This window comes from Mytilus californianus, unplaced genomic scaffold, assembly GCF_021869535.1.
Source record: "Mytilus californianus isolate M0D057914Y unplaced genomic scaffold, xbMytCali1.0.p SCAF_11, whole genome shotgun sequence".
NCBI lineage: Eukaryota > Metazoa > Mollusca > Bivalvia > Mytilida > Mytilidae > Mytilus > Mytilus californianus.
Window position 1 is genome coordinate 42,593,413 of NW_026262593.1, and position 16,219 is coordinate 42,609,631.

General features: G+C 31.2%; 1 protein-coding gene across 2 annotated transcripts in view; it reads right to left on the bottom strand.

The window, feature by feature from the left end:
• The window catches only part of LOC127720114 (uncharacterized), a 57,035-nt gene extending 44,773 nt beyond the window's left edge, over window positions 1–12,262 (bottom strand). The window contains exons 1-2 of one of the 2 annotated variants that reach the window (XM_052226529.1): window positions 12,150–12,262; window positions 9,304–9,459 (exon numbers count right to left, since the gene is read on the bottom strand). The gene's annotated coding sequence lies outside the window, so the exon portion shown is untranslated. Of the gene's footprint in view, window positions 1–9,303; window positions 9,537–12,149 lie in introns of those variants that run through there. The other variant, XM_052226528.1, reaches the window with a different exon arrangement.
• Between the last annotated feature and the right edge of the window lie 3,957 nt (window positions 12,263–16,219).

Consider the following 16,219-nt stretch of genomic DNA (forward strand, 5'->3'; position numbering starts at 1 on the left):
GATTTATATAAAGCTTCAAACAACAATAAATTTATTGAAAATATCAAGTTAAAACAAGCATTCTGTGAGTATTGCCTGGCAATACATAGCCCCCTACCAGTTAAAAATTCATTGTACTGGAACAAAATGCTAACTTGATCTATAACTTGTCATGGTGTAAATTATATAATAAATATCAAGTCAATATCTTCAAGCATGACGAAAAATAATGAGGAAAATTGATTTATTTGAGTGAATTTTCTAAGTCCACGGACCATAACTCTGCACAAAATCATTAGACCTGAACAAAATCAAACTTGATCAGTAACTTGTCATGATAAAACTATATACTAATTATCAAATCAATATCTTCAAGCATGACGAAAAAAAGTGAGGAAAACTGATTATTTGAGTGAATTTTCTAAGTCCAAAGACCATAACTCTGCACTAAATCATTAGACCTGAACAAAATTAGAACTTGATCTGTAACTTGTCATGATAAAACTATATATCAATCATCAAATCAATATCTTCAAGCATGACAAAAAAAAGGGCGGAAAACTATCATTTGAGTGAATTTTCTAAGTTCAAGGACCATAATTCTGCACAAAATCGTCAGACCAGAACAAAATTCGAACTTGATCTGTAACTGTCATGATTAAACAATACACCAAATATCAAATCAATATCTTCAAGCACGAAGAAAAAAAGTGTGGAAAACTGATTTGCCGGACTGACGGATGGACAGACAGATGGACGGAGTGCAAACCTAAAGTCCCCTTCGACTTCGTCAGTAGGGGACTAAAAAGCAAAATTTCACAACATACCCAATATACCTAAGTCTTCTACATTATATAACTAAACACAAAGTTTTATAATGTATGATCCTTTAATTATCCCATTTAAACATTAGTCCTTATCATCATAATTAATATTAATGAGGTCTATATAGATTAACAAGGGCTCAAGTCTATTGAAATATTGAAAGATTCTAATAGCAGATGTAATAAAATACTTCTTTTGAACCCCTCCTCTATTGATGGAATAGGTAATAGGTAACATAAAAGGGGTTCAAAGATCAAATGAAAAAAAGCCTTGATCTAATGTCCAGTGGCCAATATTAAATTTTAAGTCCCCAGGTGACTGGATCCAAAATTTTTAAGCTAGAGTTTCATGTTGAAAAATGATGGTTTACAGCCAAATTTTCATAGCATTTTTATGTGATTCATCCTTTTTGAAGAATGAGGGTGTTCTAGGAACCCCCTCTTGATCTACCAGATTCATCAAGCACTTAGTTTTGCTGTATTAGTACTGTCACACTTCCAAAAGCAATACACATCCTCCTTTATTTATTCTCTTTTCTATATCAATCTACAACAAGTGTCTCTATAATGGTTTATAAATATTACTTTTATTTGTACAGCATACCCAGATCATGAGATGGTCCGCAACCCAAATCTTACAGCATTGTTAACTAATGCTTCTCACTTAAAACAGGATCATTTTAAAGATTTCTAGATATCTATACCCATAGATCTATAACCTTTCTATGCTATATAAAGGCAACAGTAGTATACCGCTGTTCGAAATTCATAAATCGATTGAGAAAAAACAAATCCGGGTTACAAACTAAAACTGAGGGAAACACATCAAATATAAGAGGAGAACAAAGACACAACAGAAACACTAAAATGCAACACACACAGAAATGATCTTTAAGATAACAATAGCCATTTTCCTTACTTGGTACAGGACAAATTTTAAGAAAAAATGGTGGGTTGAACCTGGTTTTGTGGCTAGCCAAACCTCCCTCTTTAATGGCAATGTTAAATATAACACTAAAATGACAACATTACATGACAAGACTACAATTATACAAATAAATGGAAGAACATACAGGACAGAGAAACACACAAATAAACAATACAATAGAACATTACGATAAGCTAATAGTTATCAAAGGTGCCAGGCCTAAAAAGGAAGAGCATTGATGACCCAATATTCCAAAAAGTTGTGCCAAATACAGCTAGGTTATCTGCCTGGGATAAGAAAATATTTAGTATACCATAGAACACATACTACCCTTCCATTAAGTTATAATTTCCCTGCTTTGTTTATTTCATATCTTTTTTTATGTCTTGTCTACAGAAGAAAGATACATCTATGCACACTTAGACATTACAAAATTAATGTAAAAATTTTAATTTGAGCACAAATTCCTGTTGAAAGTATGATAACTATATTATACCTTGAACTTTAGTAATTACTTCTGCTACAAATAAACCAAAATTATCATAGCAAAACTCAGCACATTTAATTAACAACAGGTAATTTAAGTCCACATAGGAGTTTAAGCAAAACTGTAATTATAAGGGGAATTCCTTGAAACAGATATTTTACAATCCCTATACATATCAATGGAACCTTACTATAGACAGCAATGCACTCTTGACCTTAGACAGATAAGATACAACAAAGAATTATTGATTGTTATCTCAAGGCTAATTACCATAAAATATCTAAATACCAACACCAATGTCAGCACAGCAGAACACCCAACAGATGTATTATGTTAACTCTGACATGGTCAATATAGTGCACCATACAGTTAGCTTTCTCCTCATTTCAACCTTGACACAATCAGTAAACATATCATAGAAATATAACCACCAAACAGTGCTAACTTCAAGGTTCAAGCAAAAAAATATCATTTTTTTCCTACAAGACATAGACATCTAAAGGTATTAGCTCTTCTGCAGACGGTTCAAATTTCATGTTTCAAAAGTATCAAAAGAATTTAAAATGCCATCCTGCAGAGCTGTCTAAAAAATATAACAGGTAATTCTTACAGTCAGCTTTAACTGTACATTGTAAAAGATAGACTAACCACAATGAAATTTATAGGAAATACTTTTAAGATCTATGAATCTGAAGTTGTATATATATATATATACTATAAATCAAATCAAATCAAATCAAATAATTTATTGGTGTAAAATCCAAATAATGGATTGTTACCAAGACATACATGACATACAAATGACAAACATACAAAATTGGAAGTTAACAATCATTCAAAGTATATCATATATTTAGATACTTTCAAGGAGGTGATACTTTTTTTTCTATATGAATACTGCATTAGTTTTATTTGTAAACCTTTATTTGTATAGTAAAATGGCTGATTGTAGGATAAAAAATCTAATTTTTACTGGTTGAAAAAAGTAAATGTTCAAAGCAATTGTTCTGACTTTACTAGTTCATTATATGCTTGATTAAATAGTATTTTTACAGGTTGTGAATGTAAAGCATGAGTATGTCTGTTGGAATAAATGTCCCCAAAAACTAAAGAGGTTAAGTGTAGTGATACAAAGCAAACTATTAGCAATAATGTTAATGGCCATTACTGGTTATAAATGTGAGGTGATACACAAATTGCACATTTGGGCCTAGATTATATATTTCCAGTTGACAAAATAACATTCAAAGTAAAACAACCATTTTCTGATTGCTGTATTAGTAGTGTCGAACCCTTTTTATTGTAATTTGTAGCTAAATGTTAAACAATAAATACTGTATTTGTTGTTAATTTTGCAGGTTGTAAAATGTGTTAGATTCTATCATCATACATCCTTCAAATCTGTTGAAAGATGACAATGTTTTAACTTTCAGACTTAATTTCTAATTTCACAGTTCCCCTCTCTTAAACTCAGGCATCTGTCATTTTCAACAGGTTAACTAATTAATTTCTGCCTTTCATATCAGCATGCTTTTAAGCTACATCATATTTCCTATTGTTAAAAATTACAGCATAGTATTGATTCATATTGAAATTAATATCATCTACTTTTCAAAAATCAATTTTGACACAACTGCAACAATTATTGCTAACGAGACATGGAAATCAACATCCCTGCTTGTCCTAATTAAAACTTGTCAATAATTTATTAATAATTTGTATCCATAACTTACATCCTTTTCAAGCAAAACAAGTGCAGCATATCCAAACATTGATTTTTTTTTTCTCTTCTGTAACTTTTCACATATAAATGTCAAAGTGATAAAGTGAACGAAAATAGGGTTAAAAACAGAGTACAAAATACTACGGAAATACATCTTTTTCAGATTTTTAAAAAAGTTTTAAGTTCTAAAAGAATCTCATTCAGTAAATTGATATTCTTTTTCACAGCAGTATAGAAATTTAATCACATGAAAGTCATTAGTAATATAAGTATAATCAGTGTGTGGTCCAGTTGTAGTATATCTGATATATATTCTGTTTCATTCTGTTGATAATTATCAGGTCTTAGTTGTTTCACTTTTTGTTTTCTGCACATGCCTTTGGTAGTAATGAAAGAAATAATATCAATTGTTGAAAACCATATGCTAATCTCTGGTTATCTTTGTTTTTTTTCTGTCACTGGGTTGCTGTCTAATTGATGTATATCCCATACCTCCTTTTATCTATATGGTTCCAGTTTGAATAACAGATAGAATTTTAACCTGTAAACATCTTCTTGTCTAGTCTAGTTGGCAATGATGCCACATCTACTTATGTCATATTTGATCAAACATTGGGGACAGCAAGTATAGAACATTAAACTTAACCAGGTGTCAGTTCTCAGCCCTAACAACCCTGAGCTCACTTCAACCACCTTCTTATGTATTTTTTAAAACCCCCTTATCCAAGAATTTAAAATTTTGAGTTTCAAATTGGACTGCACCTTATATGATTTGAAAATAAACTAAACCTAAGTCTTAACTTCAAGTTTTCAAAACAAACTTATTTTTCCACTCTAGTTGGTTGAAGTTTCTGTAAAAATTTTGAAAATATTATGTCTTTACAACAGAGTGTCTCATACAACTAGTAATTACTGTTTATGAATGACATTACCCCCTTGATACAGCATGCAGTAATTACATGCTTAGGATGTAACAATAATCATTTATAACACTGTTTTTGTTGTTTACCAATTATCACCCTTGTATCTAGTCATTATCACAGGGAGATATCTATGTGTGATAAAATTCTCCCAAGAGGGAGGCTAAGAAAAATATGAGAAATTGCTATAGACAGAAATTATCTTAATATAAAAATAAACTCATAAGGTGCAGTAGAAAAAGGCCTAAATTCTGACTTTCTTTTTCATAATTATAAAAAAAACAGTGGAAAATAAATTAATTCAATTCATTATGAATGCCTAAATGTATTCAAGAGGAAATACATGGACATCTATGTGTTCCAGTATAAAATCAATCCGGACTTGAAAAATGTTTGAAAGATGACCCAAATAAAAAAAAAGTAAGAAAAGAGCCAAAACACAAGTACTGTAAATACAAACATGTCCTAACTGTCACTGGTTTGATCTACTCTCTCAGGTGAGTGACTGCAAAAAGTAAAATAACAAAATACCGAACTCCAAGGAAAATTCAAAACGGAAAGTCCTTCATTAAATGGCAAAATCAAAGTTCGAACACACCAAACAAATGGAAAACAACTGTCATATTCCTGACTTGGTACAGACATTTCCTTATGTTGAAAATGGTGGATTAAAACTGGTTTTATAGCTAGCTAAACCTCTCACAAAAGACCTCCTCTTATCAGGTCTTACGATTTTATAACAATCAAATAGTCAACTTTTCCAAACACACAAAAATAACATGTCATATATTTGTACCCATTCTTTTTAAAAATGATTCCAAAAAGGAAAAAAAAATAAGAGAACTGTTTACCTATACTATCCTATGCTTACTTTATAAATCAATTTGGTGTGGGCTGTCTGATGAATAAGATACAGGGATATATTGGTACTATTGTTATCAGACGTGATTTTAGTAAACGTTGTCCTATTTCTTGTCAACAAACACAAACATGTGATTGGTCCAAAAATATCTATCTATTATTAAAAAGACTATTTATTAAAATTGAGTACTAAAGAGGCATTAAAAATCTACAAAAAATATATCTTATTTCACCCCAGGTGTCAAAGTGTCACAAAAAATAAAATAAAAGTTAAATTATGTCAACGTGGAACAAATTGAAGGCTGGGACATCAATTCAACAATTATAACAATTCACACATACTAATTTTCATCAAACATACATAATTTTCCCCACCAAACTATATACTTATATTCAAATTAATGTCACAAACATGATATTAAAGGGTATACTTATGTGTAATTCTAGTCAGGTTTACACGTAATAATACAATGGGTCATAGGAAAAAAGTTGAATTATTACTCTTTGAAAATTTTATACCATTGCCCTTAGATTTAACCTACGTGGTTTGTATTGTACGTTACATGTATTAATGTGTGAAAGAAGATCTCAGTATCATCAGATTCCCGTGAACCAACAATTACTTAATATGATGAGAATGTTTGTAAACAACTAAATTAAAGGTATAAATTCATCTTACAGATGTCTATGCAAATGTGCAGACTTTTGTTATGTGACACAAACATGAATAGCATAAAGCACATATGAAAAATATATATCTCAAACATCCAAAGCTCGATCTAAAGCTTCAAAACACTGGTTAAATAAGTGAAAGAGAGAGAATAAAAATAAGTTTACTCTAGATGTTTATTAAATAAAATTGAGAATGGAAATGGGGAATGTGTCAAAAAGACAACAACCTGACCAAAGAGCACAAAACAGCCGAAGGCTACTAATGGGTCTTCAACACAGTGAGGAAATCCCGCACCCGGAGGCGGGCTTCAGCTGGCCCCTAAACAAAAATGTGTACTTGTTCAGTGAAAATGGACGTCACACTATACTCCTAAACATATAAATGAACTAAAATTAAAAATCATACAAGACTAACAAAGGCCAAAGGCTCCTGACTTGGGACAGGTGCAAAAATGCGGTGGTGTTAAACATGTTTTGTGAGATCTTAACCCTCCCCCTATACCTCTAGCCAAAGTAGAATAAACAAACACACAGCAATACGCACAGTAAAACTCAGTTTAAAAGAAGTTCAAGTCCGATGTCAAAATAGGAAACAAAAGAAACTAAGCAAAATGACAATGATACATAAACAACAACAGACTACTAGCAGTTACTGACATGCCAGCTCCAGACCTCAATTAAACTGACTGAAAGATTATGTCTTCATCATATGAAAATAATGACTGTTAAGGTGATAGGAAGTGGACTTGCTAAAGGACTGTTAAGGTCGTAGGAGCTGGACTTGCTAAAGGACTGTTAAGGTCGTAGGAGCTGGACTTGCTAAAGGACTGTTAAGGTCGTAGGAGCTGGACTTGCTAAAGGACTGTTAAGGTCGTAGGAGCTGGACTTGCTATAGGACTGTAAAGGTGAAAGGAGCTAGACTTGCTAAAGGACTGTTAAGGTTGTAGGAGCATCGTTGGCAAAACTGACTATTGTTTATCAATAGTATGTATAGGCTTATCATCAGTATGATAGGGGTTTGAAACTTACTAATGTCACTTGCAAAAATAAATGCAAAAGTGCACTGGTATTCATATTTCAAATATGGACTGGAATTTCATATCTAATTTTGTTGTAGACATTGTTTGAAATTCATATGCCTTTATCTTCACTGATGAAAAACAGATGTGTCTTTTTCTCTTTATACTTTATGAGAAGACTTACTACACCTCAATTTTATCTGATAACTGCATTTTTCTGCATACAAATGATTGAAGTGCAAAACATTCCAAATATGCCCCAAAAAATTATTAAAACAGAGATGTTATTTTGGTTAATAAAAGTTCTGTGGGTCTTAGCTAGTACATGGTCATTTATTCTGTAAACCTTTCAATAATTCTAAGATTATTATGTGAGATTCCTAAATCAAATTTATATGCTGGTAAAGGGAAAATAATATATGTGAAAGTAAAGGCTAAAGATTGCTAATGTTTTGTCAATATAAAAATAAGGAGATAATGAGACATATATCACCGAAGTCAAAAAGCAACTATCGGTCTCTGCACGGCCTTCAAAAATGAGCAAAACTCCTACTGTAGTCTTTCATTAAAACTTTGCTTAAAATAAAGCATATATAATCAAAATGTCTCAAATTTATAGATATATATCATATTTCAAATTTTGTTAGTTCAGCCTCTTTGTTCTATATGAAAAGGTACAACCTTGTACATACCAAGCAATGTACAGGTAGTATAATTTTTAGATGATGAAAATCATTTCTTTTTACTTTGTAAACATCTATAATACCAGTGAGGACCAAGATAATATCCCAAAAATATAAAACTCTGTCAGTCATGGTTTTCATCAAGCAGTCATAAGAACTGAGAAAACAAGTCCTCAAATCGGTTTCTGTAGATATATATTTTTGTATTGCATAATGTATAGTGTATATCTATATTTTATCTGTGATCTGTTTATTTTTATTCGGTACTATATGTGTCAGTGCTTTGCTTGTTTGCATTAATAAAGTTATCATTTTGTTGGTATTTAGACTTGTTCATAGCTCAATGGTTAACATAAGATTTTAATTCAATTTAAATCTCGTAGATTTGAATATATTCCATTTGACCATTTAAAGGAAGGTTCTCCATATATTCGCATCAAAGTTTAAGACATCTGTATTAAAGGGTCAAAGTATTATAGAGGAAAATGCTACAAGTTATCTATTGATTATCTGTCATAGATTTAAGAAGATATGGTATGAGTGCCAATGAGACAACTCTCCATCCAAGTAACAATTAATAAAAGTAAACCATTATAGGTCTTCAACATGGAGCCTTAATTGGCTCACACCGCACAGCAAGCTATAAAGGGCCCCAAAAATACTAATGTAAAACCATTCAAACGGGAAAACCAACAGTCTAATCTATATAAAAAACGAGAAACGAGAAACACTTATGAACCACATCAACAAACAACAACTACTGAACATCAAATTCCTGACTTAGAACAGGTGCAAACAAATGCAGCGGGTTTATGAATGTATGATGACATACCATATCCTTTCTTTAATTTCCATTCTATCTTATTTTACATACAATTTTCTTTTTTTAACTTGTTATTTCAAATCAAGCCCAAAACACTATATTTCTAGTGGGCTGTTTATATGAATTAATCTACCCCATCTTTCTCCATTGGCAAAAAATTTGAAAATTTAACTGCTAATTGGTTAACAACCATTTGAATGATATTTTAGGTAGCGGATGCTTTTCAGCCATTTCCAAAAACTGGCCTTAAGGGCTGTAAAAAAATATCATGACCTTAAACTGCAAATGCACTTCAGCACCAAGACTTACTTTTTCTGTGCTTACAAATTGTATTAATAAGAAAATCAGCACCACTAAATTTCATGATCAATATTTAAAACTTACCTGCATGACAGTATTCCTCTGTTCTATGAGATATAGTACTCCATCATACAATTCAAATATATTTACTTAGGGCCAACAGAATACACTTGTAGGTCAACTAACAAACAAATATCATAAATCCATTGTTGTGTTATATTGTCCACCTGTGATGGTTACCTGAAATAAATGACAGGTAGTGTTTAAAGCCTCCAGGTAAATAAACTATAATTCACATCAATGTTAAATTCAAATGTATGGTTCCGTTTTATTCAAGTGATTATAATAAAATTCTTGCCACTCTCAATAAACTTTAATGTATTGATGCTAATAAACAAAAGTATAAGGGATGTTTGTTTTTGTAGTGAATTTTAAAAATGACCTAAAAGAATCATTGTATTCTCATTTTCTTCAGTGTTTTAAATGTAATATGTCATTTTGTCTATTTATTTTTATGGGATTAGAAATTTCTTATTCTTATGTCAACATACTGAACAAATTCCACACAGGATAAAAATATTTAATCCCATCAATGGACATATGATTTATAGCTTTAAGCAGCTTATAAGAAATTCAAATAAGGGAGACAACTTTTGTTATGCAATGTGGTTGTTCATTAGAATTATCTCTCTTTTAAATGTTTGGATGTGACATTTCATGCTGTTATTAAAAAATTTAAAAATATTTTTTGTGAATATCAAAATTATAAACAAAATGAAAGCAAACCTGAAGAAAAGGTATACATCAAATTTTATCATCTCCTCCTAAAACTACTTTCATCTAATATCTTATTATTTTTCTGCACTTTCATAACATTTCCTTTGAACTGTTATCATATTTCCTTTTTAAAACATATTTTTATTTCAACATGCTTGCTATTTTTGTGCTTGTACATCTGTGTAATGTATGTGGAGCAATAAAACATTACAGTAAGTTATCAGGTCAATCTTTGCTAATTGCATCAATACACAGTATATCACCTAATCATCTAACAAGTATAAACACTTCTGTACATCAGGGTAGTCTGGTTGTCTGGAATATGATAAGACACATTGCTGATTGATCTCTTGCATCTTTTTTACAAATACATTTAAAGTTACTTTCAAATTGATAAATTGTGTGCACAGATCTGTAGATTCATTTGATTTCATGTCTTGATGTTATTGCTTGGTATATCATTTGGATATATAACTATAAATAACCGCAAGCTACTGTAAATATTGATATTTTAATGAGATGGATGGCTATTTAATGTCCAGTGGCAAATTAAATGCATATTCAGGACAAGAATATCATGATGTGATCTGAATATAGAACCTGCTTTGTACTGCGTACTAGACAGGCAGGTTGAGCTAGTACTAGGTTACTGTCTGCAAAAAGACATATCACAATGCCCATACACATTATTCTGACTCCAACCAACCAGTCTTTGCTCTTACTTCTATATATATATGCTGTTTGCATAGTGGAAAAGAAACAAATACAAATTTTCAAGTTTGCCAGATCAAAGCCATGAGCTCCTGCACTGGAGGTGAGCATGCTACCAAGACTTTACCAAGATGGTTTTTATGTTATTCTTAGTTTAAAAAAATTGAATTTAATTATACATTTTATAATACTTAATTAACATGTCGTTCGTCTTCATTGGTCAAAGGTCAATTGTGATGTCAAATTATCTATGTCCTCTGATTTCTCTATCCTGAAATCACAAAAAGCCCATAGATGACTCGTAGTCAAAAGAAGATCTTTATGCAGATCATTGAAAAAGAACAAAAAGGTTTGCCTATACACTTGCATATTGTCTAAAATCATTTGAAAAACAAATTCCTTTACCAATCTTGTGTGCATTACTCTCGACAGATAAAATCAAATATTTTTAAAAATGCTCGACAAGCCTCATCTTTTAAATTTGAAAAGTTAACTGCGATGACTTGAGAAGAGAAATATCATATTACACTCCATGCAGTGGTAGAATGATAGAATATTCATAACACATAACCTGTATGTCATGCTTGGGGTCCCCATATTATATACTCTGTATTACATACAGTTTATAATAACTTTATTGCATACTTTTGCAATTTTATAACAACTCAGTTTTGAAAATAAGTGAAAGTAAAAGAAACGTTATTGACAGCTGTATGTGGAACCTATAATTGCTTAAATCTACCTCATATTGACTCCATTGGATAGTTGTCTCATTTGGCAATCAAACCACATCCTTAATTTATATGGACCTTGGTGATCGTGATACAGCATATGATATTAGTTTTGTCATGTTTTCAGTTCTTTATATGCTATGCAGACAAACTCATATGGTCATATCTGTCAATGTGTTGAAAATAAATGTCATACATGTATTTAATACTACTGTCAAAGAGTACATATGCTAATTGCATTGCACTGCAACTATACTTAGCAAAATATCCAGACACTAAAAACTACTGTGGAAAAACTATATTTTGGTCAATAAAATTTGTAAAAGTAACAACTATATCACAACTAAAACTTTCTGCTGATAGTATTTTCTGACACTATGCCAAAATCAAAATAATATGAAAATTTAATGAGTACATGGAGTACATGTAAAACATTTTCATGCCACAAAGGGCAACTGGATCTCAATCTGTTTCCATATTCCCATTTTTTAAAAGAACTTTGTTAAAATTTCCTATGTCTGATTCATGCTTCATAATCCATTGCTGTTCTATTTATATTCAGGGTTCAAAGAGACTTCTATTTGCATTTTAGAAAATATTCAATGAAACATAATGTGTTGCTACTGTTTAATAGTATACTGCACAGAATTTCAAAGAAACATATACACTTAAGAAATATTTGCATGAAACATACAGCTATTTAAATCTTACCTTAATTGATTACAATACATCCTAGTTTCTTCCATTCAAACTTGTTTCTGATGTAGATTTCATCTTTGTAATAGATTTCACAGCCTGTTGTGATGCTGATTTCTCTTATCTGTTTCAGATGAGTTTCAGCTGTTCTGTAAATTTACAAGTTATCTTTTAATTTAATTAACAACTATTCTTCAATTTTCATATGATATTAATTAGATACTCCTCACAAAGTTAAGTAAATATATGTATACATTGACAACCATCACTTCTTTATAATTACAAGTTAATAAGTTTAAACAGAAAGAAAACAATAACATTATTATGTCTGCAGATTAAATTACCTACCAGCTAAAATATTTGTATTTCATTTCTAGGTTAATTTCATGCTAGAAATTGATGAACATTGAATAAACAAAAGGAGAATGACTCAATCCAGGTGTTTTTAGAAACTGCTAAAGAAAGATGTATACATACATTGTATATGTAATTCTTATTAGAGAACTCTTGATATCTCACATTTGTAATGATATATATATATACATTAGAAATCTAATTCAATCAAATCATTTCTATCATTTTTTATAAGAAGAAAGACCACTCTGATTTCTCTTATCGAAAAATTCATAACCTATAGAACTTATCTAAAATAATATAAAGTTTTATAATATTGATTTAAGTGTAATACTGCTGATGTAATTTTAGCTTTTATTGATTGATTGATTGATTGATAGACTGATTGTTGCTTGCTTAACATCCAGTGTCAATTATACATGTATCATAAATTTCAACAAGTGAAACTATTGATAATAAATTCAACCAGTAGGTTCTGTAAGCAAGATGAAGGGAGGGAGATTTTTGCTGTTAAGACTTTTGATTAAGTCAGTTGTCTCCCATTACACAAGTAAGTATGAAAGTTATGGAGTCCCTCCACTAAATGAACATTCTGTTAATGTTGATACTAAATTGGTTAATTTTGAAAAACCTATAAAATCAAAAGAAATTTTCCCAGTATGAACAATTGATACTCTTGGTATTTTACACTAAATATTTTAAGATAACTTAATTTTTTCTATTGATTCATTACAAATAAGAGAAAAATATTAATTTAAATATTGCCACAAAAACATGATCACTTTACAACCAACATAGCTTAAAGATTTCCTGCATATTAATTTGATGCGTCCTACGTTGATACGCAAGATTTTGGTGTTCCTTAAGTTGTTACTTTTTCTTTTATCTTTTTATACAATTGAGAGATGTATAAAGAAAAAAATGTCTCATACAAATAGCTATGAATTTTTATACACTACTTTCGACTTAAATCAAAACTCAGGTGCATATATATATTGGATTGTGTCCTTGTATTGAAACAAAGCTTTTCATATTACATTTTCTGTTGGCAAAAGTGCAGTTCATGCACTAAAAGATCCTATTGAATGAGCTAATTGAAGGCGAAATACTCAATTCAGAGCATGCCACCTTAGCATCTGGAATTACAGTACCTCCATCAGGTTAAATCAAGACCAGAAGTTTAAAGAAGTCAAAACCAAAAAACTGTTGAGACCAGAATAGCCAAATACAAAATACATAAAGTTTTGAGGAGCATAAAAACTAAAAAAACTCTCTTTAACACGATTTGTATTATTGTGCAGAACAGCTATAAAGCAAAATGTAATTGGACAAATGATAGATTACAGGACATATTTTAAAAAGAAAGTAAAGCATACCATTTTGAATGCACAAAAATTATCTTATTAACTTCCGGGGCCTTGGTGGCCGAGTGGTTTAAGCAGTTCGTCTACTGTTTATTTGCACATGGCAGGTGCGTTCAACTCCGATCTTAATTGACTAGGGTTGCCAGTTTTCCAGCCAAAAGTTGTGGCTCTCTCAGGGCACTGCGGCTTCCTTCACTAATAAAAAAAGTTGCCACGATATAGCAAAGAGTGCTGAAAGTGGCCTAAAACACCAACAATCAATCAATCATTAATTTCCAGTATATGATTCTGTCTAGAATTTTATGTACAAATTCATGTTAATACACGAATGTAAGTGTAAACTGTCTGAAACAGATTTAACAAAACATGTTTAACCCTGCTGCATTTTTGCCCCTGTCCCAAGTCAGGAGCCTTTGGCCTTTGTTAGGCTATTTACATTGTGTCATAGGTCAAATTTATTTGTTCAGTGTATGTTCAATGGTGTTAATATGTCCTTTGATTGAGTTAAGCTATTTCAGTTGATATTTTATAGTGTGTCTTTCTATGTTGTGATGTTACACTATTGTTTCAGAAAAAGGGTGAAGGTTTGGTACCATTAAAAGTCCTAAGTCAGGAATCTGATGTTCAGTAGTTGTCGTTTGTTGATGTGGTTCATAAGTGTTTCTCGTTTTTTATATAGATTAGACCGTTGGTTTTCCCGTTTAAATGGTTTTACACTAGTAATTTTTTGGGGCCCTTTATAGCTTACTGTTCTGTGTGAGCCAAGGCTCCTTGTTGAAGACCGTACTGTGACCTATAATGGTTTACTTTTATTAAATTTGACTTGGATGGAGAGTTGTCTCATTGGCACTCATACCACATCTTCTTATATCTATTGTTTTTTAATTTTAGTTCATTTATATGTTTTGGAGTTTAGTGTGACGTCCATTTTCATTGAACTAGTACACAATTTTATTTAGGTGCCAGCTGAGGACCACCTCCAGTTGCGGGATTTTCTTGCTGCGTTGAAGACCCATTGGTGGCCTTCGGCTGTTGTCTGCTCTTTGGTCGGGTTGTTGTCTGATTGACACATTCCCCATTTCCATTCTCAATTTTATTCTTTAGTTTCTGTACAGAAAGAAAATTACATACCTATTTTGGGATTGTTCTTTCTCAGACAAAAGAAATATGGTTTGAAATAAAGCACTTGGTCAAAAAAACATTTGAGACACTGAATTATGTATTTCTGCAAAAGACGTAAATTATATTAGAGATAACTAATCTGAAAATTTTTGACATAATTGTTTTCATTAACTATTAATCTTAAGGCCTAAACGGTAAAAAAATTCTTCCTCTGTTGGTGCTATTGATGTATTAAACAAGCTTACAAAATAGATAAACTGACAACATTTTTCTACGTGAGAAGATAGAGACAAAGTGGTCTGTCTTAAAGGGGTAAATTCAGTAAATAAATATACGTCATCAGGGACCGCCCATTTGGGGGAGAGCTTTCTGTATAAAACTGAAGTCATGTGCTCTTCTGATTGGTAGATAATGTTTGTAATAAATATTTTTTGATAGATGGATAAAAACTAGAGTTGAAAAAAAATAAAAAATAAATGCTGAATGTACTAAATTTTTTTACTACAGGGTTGAAAAGTAATGGGGGGTCAGTGAAGGAATTAAGTGCGAATCTACAGTGTTTGTAAACAAGGCCATGTGAATGCCCAAAAATGCCGCATGACCCTATGTTTTTATTGTTGCAAATGATAGGGCTACATTTGTACTTTCATGAATGATATATGAAATTTTCTAATTTCTAAAGGTAAATCAGGTATAAATTTAATTCAAGACATAGATTAGCATTACAGTCAATGGGAGATTTTTTACTGAATTTACCCCTATAGGAAAATATGCATTCTGTCACTGTACTTGTCCAAGGCCACACAATAATCACAAAACTTATTTCCTGTGTATATTAATGTAATGGAAGCATTTTGGAACCATTTGAAATTGTTTTTTACACAAATTTCTATGTTTAACTCGGCTATCCAAGATGCACTTAGTGTACTGTGAGAGGAAGCATGGGGTATATGGTAAAAATCAGTTTTTGTGTCCAGATTGAAAGAAACAATAGAAATTACACTTGAGAGTTATGATATCAATGAAAGGCATAAATATTCCCCCCATTTTACAACACATTTTGCACATATTTCTCCTCATTATGTGTAAAATCATATGGAAAATCAGAATTACCTCCCTTTGACAGTGTATTTTTTTTAGCTGTGTTTCACCATGTTAAGTTGTAGAACAAGTTGTAAATAAGCACTTTTCAAGTATTTTAACACTTGAATAATCTGACGGCATGAAGATATTCATTTATTTTTA